The sequence below is a fragment of the Coregonus lavaretus genome, assembly GCF_964263955.1.
Source record: "Coregonus lavaretus genome assembly, chromosome: 38".
Taxonomy (NCBI): Eukaryota; Metazoa; Chordata; class Actinopteri; order Salmoniformes; family Salmonidae; genus Coregonus; species Coregonus lavaretus.
In genome coordinates, this window is record NC_140025.1 from 22,643,697 (window position 1) to 22,654,856 (window position 11,160).

The following is an 11,160-nucleotide window of genomic DNA, read 5'->3' on the forward strand; positions in this document are numbered from 1 at the left end:
TAAAACTGCATTGTTGGTTAAGGGCTTGTAAGTAAGCATTTCACTGTATGGTCTACACCTGTTGTATTCGGCGCATGTGACAAATACAATTTGATTTGATTTGATTTGACTTTGCTCCGTTCATCTTTCCCTCAACCTCACTAGTCTCCCAGTCCCTGCTACTGAAAAACATCCCCACAGCATGATGCTGCCACCACCATGCTTCACCGTAGGGATGGTGCCAGGTTTCATCCAGACGTGATGCTTGGCATTCAGGCCAAAGAGTTCAATCTTGGTTTAATCAGACCAGAGAATCTTGTTTGTCATGGTCTGAGAGTCCTTTTGTCCAACTCCAAGCGGGCTGTCATGTTTCTTTTACTGAGGAGTGGCTTCCGTCTGGCCACTCTACCATAGAGGCCTGATTGGTGGAGTGCTGCAGAGATGGTTGTCCTTCTGGAAGGAACTCTGAAGCTCTGTCAGAGTGACCATCGGGTTCTTGGTCACCTCCCCCGATTGCTCAGTTTGGCTGGGCAGCCAGCTCTAGGAAGAGTTTAAGTGGTTTCAAACTTCTTCCATTTAAGAACGATGGAGGCCACTGTGTTCTTGGGGACCTTCAATGCTGCAGACATTTTTTGGTACCCTTCCCCAGATCTGTGCCTCGACACAATCCTGATCTCGGAGCTCTACGGACAATTCCTTCGACCTCATGGCTTGGTTTTTGCTCTGACATGCACTGTCAACTGTGGAACCTTATATAGACAGGTGTGTCCCTTTCCAAATCCTGTCCCATCAATTGAATTTACGACAGGTGGACTCCAATCAAGTTGTAGAAACATGGCATGGATGATCAGTGGAAACAGGATACACCTGAGCTCAATTTCGAGTCTCATAGCAAAGGGTCTGAATGCTTTTGTAAATACGTTTTTTTTTAAAAATGCTTTCGCTTTGTCATTATGGGGTATTGTGTGTAGATTGATGAGGAAAACATTTAATTTAATCAATTTTAGAATAAGGCTGAAACAGAACAAAATGTAGAGAAAGTCAAGGGGTCTGAATACTTTCCGAATGCACTGTACATATAGAAATAGAGGGGCCTTTCTGAAAGGGGTCACATATTTTAGCCCTGCTGATGTGTGACTCAGGTTGTGACCCTGAAGTTGAGTATCTGATGTTATCCATTAGCAAGTAAAGAGAGCCTGAGTGGTCTCTCAGTCTCAGTCATATTGCTTAGCCTTTAGCCTAGCAGGTTAAGTTTCTCTTCTTTAGAGGATGCACATCAAGATGGCAGGCCCGAATTCCAAATAGGAATACTTTTATAGTGTAACTCAGGCTATGATTCATTCCGATCGTGCCTTGTCGACAATGAACCCTTTAAAGAAAATGTTCCCGCATTTGCAGAGACCACATTCACGGTCAATTCTGCATATGTTGGCACAATCGGAAAATTCACACTTCTGAGTTATCTCGTTGTAGGTTATCATGGGAGTAATTTGTTCACTTAAAAGAAAATAGAAACCAGCACACTGTTCTTGCTAGTATGGCTTATTTTATTCAAGTTTAGCCTACGTGGCGTCCTCTTGACCTTTCTTCTGAGCTTTTTGATGTGCCGTGCTCAAATGCAATTGGATGCTTGATATCAAATCATTTGTAATGTCTCAAGTTTTGAGGGAGCGTGCAATTGGCATGCTGATTACAGGAATGTCCACCAGAGCTGTTGCCAGAGAATTGAATGTTCATTTCTTTACCATAATGTCGTTTTAGGGAATTTGGCAGTATGTCCAACCAGCCTCACAACCGCAGACCACGTGTATGGCGTCGTGTGGGCGAGCGGTTTGCTGATGTCAAATTGATAAGGACCACCCATACACAAAAATGTATGCACGCATGACTGTAAGTCGCTTTGGATAAAAGCGTCTGCTAAATGGCATATTATTATTATTATTATTATTATAAGATAATAAGATCCAGAGGCCCATTGTGAGGCCCATTTTTTAAAGGTATCTGTGACCAACAGATGCATTTCTGTATGCCCAGTCATGTGAAATCCATAGATTAGGGCCTAATGAATTTATTTAAATTGACTGATTTCTTCATATGAACTGTAACTGTAATCTTTGAAATTGCTGCATGTTGCGTTTATATTTTTGTTCAGTATATAATGATATACATATAACCAAACATATAATGATTTGACTCCTTTCTGAAAGTTAGTCCCACACATTTTCAATTTTCAATTGCTCATCTCTCACTTTAGACCCCTTTCAGCACAAATAACCAACAGACCCTAAAAGAGTGTGTGAGAGAGAGAGAGAGAGAGCGAGAGAGAGAGAGAGAGAGAGAGAGAGAGAGAGAGAGAGAGAGAGTAGGAGACAGAAACAGAGAGAGAGAGAGAGAGAGAGAGAGAGAGAGAGAGAGAGAGAGAGAGAAGTGGGGCAGGGAAGAGGCAAGATCTGCTTTTCAGATCTAAAAGAGAGCGAGAGAGTGAGAAAGTGGGGTTTGGAGACACACACACACACACATAATTGTAACTAATATCTGATGTTTGTTTTTCAGAGGTTGTGATCAGATGATTCCCAGGTGTTAAATTACTGAGCTCTGCTACTACTACTCTACTACTACTACTACTACTAATACTACTACTACTACTACTACTACTGCTGCTGCTGCTGCTGCTGCTGCTACTACTACTACTACTACTACAACTACAACTACAACTACTACTACTACTACTACTACTACTATTACTACTTGTCTACTACTACTACTACTACTACTTCTAGTAGGAGTAGGAGCAGCAGCAGTACTGCTCTACTAAATAGATGGAAATCAGTGACTAATTTTTTATAACAAAGGAACTATCCTGTACATCCGAAGCACAGCCCTTGTAAACAGATCTGCAACCACAAATAACTATGTGATAGTAAAGGGCAAAGGATGTCGGAACAATACCCTTGCATATTGTATGATCATTGAAGGGACAACTCCCATTATATCCAATCACAGCTATTGGCACTACACAGTGGTGACTTGTGTAGCCTTGAGGAAATAGCAGTCCGCTCCACCGGTGCCCAGTCCAGCTCCGGTCAGCGGCTCCAGTCCAGACCATGATGTCAGCCCCTCTCCAGGTTCGGGGTCTCCCACACCAGGGTCCAGACTGGGCCTGGCGTATCGTGGGAGGAAGGAGAGGGGAAGCAACGCGCCGAGGTCTAGACCAGACCAGGGGCGAAACAGGGAGGCGAAGAGTGAGAGGTCGTCACGCCCTGAGCCGGATACGCCTCCGAGGCGGAATGCCCACCCGGCCCCTACCCTGTTATGTTTATGTTGTGCGGTCGGAGTCCGCACCTTTGGGGGGGGTACTGTCACGCCCTGACTCAGGGGACGCTTATCTGTTGAGTCAGGGTGTGTATATTCTATGTTGTGTAGTTCTATGTTTTCTATCTAGTATGGGTATTTCTATGTTGGCCGGTGTGGTTCCCAATCAGAGGCAGCTGTCGCTCGTTGTCTCTGATTGGGGACCATACTTAGGCAGCCTATTGGCACTATTGAGTTGTGGGATCTTGTTCCGTATAAGGTATGTTGTTTGTGTCTACCTTGGACTTCACGTTTCGTTTATTGTTTTGTTGAGTGTTTATTAAGTTTAAATAAACATGTATGCATATCACGCTGCGCCTTGGTCTGACCCGTCTATGAATGATCGTGACAGATGATCAGTGGAAACAGGATACACCTGAGCTCAATTTCGAGTCTCATAGCAAAGGGTCTGAATGCTTTTGTAAATAAGTTTTTTTTTAAATATGCTTTCGCTTTGTCATTATGGGGTATTGTGTGTAGATTTATGAGGAAAACATTTAATCAATTTTAGAATAAGGCTGAAACAGAACAAAATGTGGAGAAAGTCAAGGGGTCTGAATACTTTCCGAATGCACTGTACATATAGAAATAGAGGGGCCTTTCTGAAAGGGGTCACATATTTTAGCCCTGCTGATGTGTGACTCAGGTTGTGACCCTGAAGTTGAGTATCTGATGTTATCCATTAGCAAGTAAAGAGAGCCTGAGTGGTCTCTCAGTCTCAGTCATATTGCTTAGCCTTTAGTCTAGCAGGTTTACTTTCTCTTCTTTAGAGGATGCACATCAAGATGGCAGGCCCGAATTTCAAATAGGAATACTTTTATAATGTAACTCAGGCTATGATTCATTCCGATCGTGCCTTGTCGACAATGAACCCTTTAAAGAAAATGTTCCCGCATTTGCAGAGACCACATTCACGGTCAATTCTGCATATGTTGGCACAATCGGAAAATACCTTTAAATTGCGCGTTGTCGAAAAAGCGCGATCGGATTGAATAGTGACCTTAGTATTTTCTCCATTCACCAAAAGAGTAAAATGTTTTTCACCAGATGTGCAGTTTTATCAGCTTTACAAACATTCATGTGAAGTATGATTATGTTATGAATGTTGCAATTTAATTTTTAATGTGCTGTGATTCACAATTTTAAAAAGCACTCACACTTATCTCGTTGTAGGTTTTCATGGGAGTAATTCGTTCACTTAAAAGAAAATAGAAACCAGCACACTGTTCTTGCTAGTATGGCTTATTTTATTCAAGTTTAGCCTACGTGGCGTCCTCTTGACCTTTCTTCTGAGCTTTTTGATGTGCCGTGCTCAAATGCAATTGGATGCTTGATATCAAATCATTTGTAATTTTTTTTTTTTTTTACAGATATCGATATGGCCTTTCCACATTGATGCCTATCACTACTACTGAGTATAATGCTGTTAATGATTAACCTCCCACATCTACGTTGTTGAGTAATGTTCCCTTGATTGATTACATCACTACAGCTAAAATAGAAAGGCATCTTCCAAAGTCAACATTGGAGCTACAGTAGCTTCTTTGAGGTGTATGTAAAGGTCATGTGAAGTTTGCTAATGGCAAACGGTGTCCAGAAGGATCTCTTAGGATGACAGTTGTGTCATGTCTGCACACTGCACAGTACACATTAATTCATTAATTAATTCATTTCGAGACTTCTGGAATGAATCATTGTGTACCATGGTGAATATGGTACAATTCTTTAGTGGGAAAAAACCTGACATACTGTAGGTAGCATAAAAAGTTGAAATGGTGCTAGATATGGAATAATTTTTCCATCTATTAACCTATATTTTCATTTTAAAGAAAGCTACACAAATTTGTAGAAATGAACAGTAGAAACACAGCACCCAAGTGGCACACAAAAACCAATCCATTCATTACAGCCAATGTTCTCCTACACGTCAGATTAGGGCTCCCGAGTGGCGCAGCGGTCTAAGGCACTGCATCTCAGTGCTTGAGGCGTCACTACAGACTCCCTGGTTCGATTCCAGGCTGTATCAAAACCGGCCGTGATTGGGAGTCCCATAGGGCGGCGCACAATTGGCCCAGCGTCGTCCGTGTTTGGCCGGTGTAGGCCGTCATTGTAAATAAGAATTTGTTCTTAACTGACTTGCCTAGTTTAATAAAGGTACAAAAAATAAATCTCAATGGCTCTTTTTGTGGCAGACTACCTAAACTGAGGGCACTTTAACGGAAAAGAGCATCTGCTATTCTCCTATGGGACAGTAAAGATGTCACAATAATTGATCTGTTAGGGCTTACACTATCCCTGTGCAATATTAACTGACAACTACAAAGGTCCTCATGTATCGGTCAAGTAGTGGGAAGACTAAGGTTAAAGTCTTAATAGAACCAAACTTTATCAGAGATGCAGATGATTCAGATAGGCAAGAGAGAGACAATGGTTAAGATCCAAGGCCACCGATGTGAACTAGTCCCTAACAGATAACTGTCCTTATCATGACATCTTTACTGTCCTATAGGAGAATAGCAGATGTGCTTCTTAAAGTGCCCTCAGTTTAGGTGGTCTGCCACAGAGAACCAGTGGGAAAAGAATCTGACGTCCATAGACAAAAGGAAAAATAGGCAGCGCTATCTACGCACGAGCAAAAGGCAAGAATGACGTCAAGTTCATGGTGAAAGTTTATGTTGATCTTTATTGTCCCTTATAAGACATGGGCCAGAGGGCCACATTTCACATATTGGTCCACTCTGGGATGGCATAGTCTAATGATGAGTTTCATTAAGGTCCATGTCTATGGGTTATGTTTTGGCTACACACGAGCAAAAGACAAGAACAATTTCAAGTTCATGAAGGTTACATTTATCTTTATTGTTCCATAGTCATTGGGCCAGAGGGGAACATTTCACATATTGGTCCACTCTGGGCGGCCAAAGTCTAAAAATATTTTTTATTGAGGTCAATGTCTGTGGGTTATATTTTAGTATGATAACCACTTTTCGGAGGTAGCTAAATTGTGGTTATCACTGCATTAATGTTATGACCCCAATGCGGTTATTTGTTTCAACAGGATTAAGGGTATGAAATGAAATGTTTTATTATAAGACAACAATCTTCTCAAAATAAGGTATTGATAAGTCATAATACAACACAAAATAAGGTATGAAACAATTGGAATGGTAATGAATTCTCCATGGGCCCCACAGGGTAAAGTTGATACATTAGGAATTTTGGGGTATATCGGGCCAGAATGGGCAGTATTGGGAAGTGCTCTATTGTGACATGGTACCTTGATAATAACTAACGCCAAATTTCACACACAACAAGGAGACCCATTGAGGAAGTATTTTAGTTATATAGAGTCATCATATATTTAGGTACATTTGATCTGCAGGCAGGGTGACAGCCCACTACATACAATACAAACCAAAGAGACAATATAAACAATACATAATGTAAAATAAATACATAATATATATATATATATATACAGCACATTGTGCTTTTGAATAAATATACATGATTAGGAAGAAATAGTAAAATATTAAATTAAATAATTTGAGGCGATTGGAAACAGTTCATTTTAAGGTTTACTTGATTGAAAAAAAAAAACATTTATAAAGGGGTTTAAATGTAGTTTATGAACTGTTATTTATTAGTTTATGGATGAAATACTTACAGTGGCTTGCGAAAGTATTCACCCCCCTTGGCATTTTTCCTATTTTGTTGCCTTACAACCTGGAATTAAAATTGATTTTTGGGGGGTTTGTATCATTTGATTTACACAACATGCCTACCACTTTGAAGATACAATATATTTGTTATTGTGAAACAAACAAGAAATAAGACAAAAAAACTGAAAACATAAGCCTGCATAATTATTCACCCCCCCCCCCCCCCCCCCCCAAAGTCAATACTTTGTAGAGCCACCTTTTGCAGAAATTACAGCTGCAAGTCTCTTGGGGTATGTCTCTATAAGCTTGACACATCTAGCCACTGGGATTTCTGCCCATTCCTCAAGGCAAAACTGCTCCAGCTCCTTCAAGTTGGATGGGTTCCGCTGGTGTACAGCAATCTTTAAGTCATACCACAGATTCTCAATTGGATTGAGGTCTGGGCTTTGACTAGGCCATTCCAAGACATTTAAATGTTTCCCCTTAGTGTTGCTTTAGCAGTATGCTTAGGGTCATTGTCCTGCTGGAAGGTTAACCTCCGTCCAGGTCTCAAATCTCTGGAAGACTGAAACAGGTTTCCCTCAAGAATTTCCCTGTATTTAGCGCCATCCATCATTCCTTCAATTCTGACCAGTTTCCCAGTCCCTGCCGATGAAAAACATCCCCAAAGCATGATGCTGCCACCACCATGCTTCACTGTGGGGATGGTGTTCTCTGGGTGATGAGAGGTGTTGGGTTTGCGCCAGACATAGCATGTGGGAGACTCGCCAAAAATGTTAGTCTCATCTGACCAGAGTACCTTCTTCCATATGTTTAGGGAGTCTCCCACATGCCTTTTGGCGAACACCAAACGTGTTTGCTTATTTCTTTCTTTAAGCAATGGCTTTTTTCTGGCCACTCTTCCGTAAAGCCCAGCTCTGTGGAGTGTACGGCTTAAAGTGGTCCTATGGACAGATACTCCAATCTCCGCGGTGGAGCTTTGCAGCTCCTTCAGGGTTATCTTTGGTCTCTTTGTTGCCTCTCTGATTAATGCCCTCCTTGCCTGGTCCGTGAGTTTTGGTGGGCGGCCCTCTCTTGGCAGGTTTGTTGTGGTGCCATATTCTTTCAATTTTTTTATAATGGATTTAATGGTGCTCCGTGGGATGTTCAAAGTTTCTGATATTTTTTTAAATAATCCAACCCTGATCTGTACTTCTCCACAACTTTATCCCTGACTTGTTTGGAGAGCTCCTTGGTCTTCATGGTGCCGCTTGCTTGGTGGTGCCCCTTGCTTAGTGGTGTTGCAGACTCTGGGGCCTTTCAGTACAGGTGTATATATACTGAGATCATGTGACACTTAGATTGCACACAGGTGGACTTTATTTAACTAATTATGTGACTTCTGAAGGTAATTGGTTGCACCATATCTTATTTAGGGGCTTCATAGCAAAGGGGGTGAATACATATGCACGCACCACTTTATTATTTTTAGAATTCTTTGAAACAAGTTCTTCTTTTCATTTCACTTCACCAATTTGGTTTATTTTGTGTATGTCTATTACATGAAATCCAAATAATAATCCATTTAAATTACAGGTTGTAATGCAACAAAATAGGAAAAACGCCAAGGGGGGTGAATACTTTCGCAAGGCACTGTATGCATAAATTTTTTAAGTGTAACCAAAAGATGGCCCTGTACTCACAAAATCTGGTCACAATGCGGACACATTGGACACATTTTAATGCCAAGTGTAGGCATGGCAAATGTTGATCCTAGATTATAACTGCTACTCTGTGGTAACATGCTATATGTTTGTCAGGAGAAAACCATGTCTCTCTGTTGATTTGAGGGGATTTTAGTTGATCACACAACACAATGCTACAGATGTCTCAAGTTTTGAGGGAGCGTGCAATTGGCATGCTGACTGCAGGAATGTCCACCAGAGCTGTTGCCAGAGAATTGAATGTTCATATCTTTACCATAAGCCACCTCCAATGTCGTTTTAGGGAATTTGGCAGTATGTCCAACCAGCCTCACAACCGCAGACCACGTGTATGGCGTCGTGTGGGCGAGCGGTTTGCTGATGTCAAATTTGTGAACAGAGTGCCCCATGGTGGCGGTGGGGTTGTGGTATGGGCAGGCATAAGCTATGGACAATGAACACAATTGCATTTTATCGATTGCAATTTGAATGCACAGAAATACTGTGATAAGATCCAGAGGCCCATTGTGAGGCACATTTTTTAAAGGTATCTGTGAACAACACATGCATTTCAGTATGCCCAGTCATGTGAAATCCATAGATTAGGGCCTAATGAATGTATTTAAATTGACTGATTTCTTCATATGAACTGTAACTCAGTAAAATCTTTGAAATTGCTGCATGTTGCGTTTATATTTTTGTTCAGTATATAATGATATACATATAACCAAACATATAATGATTTGACTCCTTTCTGAAAGTTAGTCCCACACATTTTCAATTTTCAATTGCTCATCTCTCACTTTAGACCCCTTTCAGCACAAATAACCAACAGACCCTAAAAGAGTGTGTGTGAGAGAGACAGAGAGAGAGAGAGAGAGAGAGAGAGAGAGAGAGAGAGAGAGAGAGAGAGAGAGAGAGAGAGAGAGAGAGAGAGAGAGAGAGAGAGAGAGAGAGAGAGAGAGAGAGAGAGAAAAGCCATCACCTACAGAGAGATGAACTTGGAGAAGAGTCCCCTAAGTAAGCTTGTCCTGAGCCTCTGTTCACAAACACAAACAGACCCCACACAGCCCCAGGACAACAACAACAACAACAACAACACAATTAGACCCAACCAAATCATGAGAAAACAAAAAGAGAATTACTTGACACATTGGAAAGAACAAACAAAAAAACAGAGCAAACTAGAATGCTATTTGGCCCTAAACAGAGAGTACACAGTGGCAGAATACCTGACCACTGTGACTGACCCAAACTTAAGGAAAGCTTTGACTAGGTACAGACTCAGTGAGCATAGCCTTGCTATTGAGAAAGGCCGCCGTAGGCAGACCTGGCTCTCAAGAGAAGACAGGCTATGTGCACACTGCCCACAAAATGAGGTGGAAACTGAGCTGCACTTCCTAACCTCCTGCCAAATGTATGACCATATCAGAGACACATATTTCCCTCAGATTACAGCGATCCACAAAGAATTCGAAAACAAACCCAATTTTGTTAAACTCCCTTATCTACTGGGTGAAAAACCACAGTGTGCCATCACAGCAGCAAGATTTGTGACCTGTTGCCACAAGAAAAGGTCAGAAGACAGACTAGGATCCCCAGCCACATGATAATTCACACGGGCACAAATGATCCGAGGGCCCAACAGGAAAGTGTGGCCACAGCACTCAAGGGAGTGATTGAAAAAGCTTCTTCCTCATTCCCTAACTGACTTCATCTCCACCCTGCTACCATGAAAAGACAGCGGGTGAATGCAAGCATTCTACCTGGCGCATCACCCCACCCTGGACTCTATGATATTTACATTTTAGTCATTTAGCAGACGCTCTTATCCAGAGCGACTTACAGTTAGTGAGTGCATACATTATTTTTGTATTTTTCATACTGGCCCCCCGTGGGAATCGAACCCACAACCCTGGCGTTGCAAACACCATGCTCTACCAACTGAGCTACATCCCTGCCAGCCATATTATCCCCTACCCTGGACGACGCTGGGCCAATTATCCGCGGTCGCGGCCGGGAGACCCATGACCAGGTCCACCTCTACAAGGCAGCAGTCCCCACCTTTGCCAGGACCCTGAAGGACGTCACCCTCAACCTCAGCCCCAGCACCTCACACAGGAGCAACAGAGCAACGGACACCCCGCCTAGACCAGCGGGACACCCTACCAGACCTCGGAGACCCCCTCCCTCAACATGACAGCCACAAATACAGTGCATTCCGAAAGTATTCAGACCCCTTCCCTTTTTCCACATTTTGTTACGTTACAGCCTTATTCTAAAATTGATTAAATTGTATTTCTTCAATTTTTGTAAATGTATAAAAAATAAAAAACTGAAATATGACATTTACATAAGTATTCAGACCCTTTACTCAGTAAAGCACCTTTGGCAGCGATTACAGCCTCGAGTCTTCTTTGGTATGGCGCTACAAGCTTGGCACACCTGTATTTGGGGAGCTTCTCCCATTCTTCTCTGCAGATCCT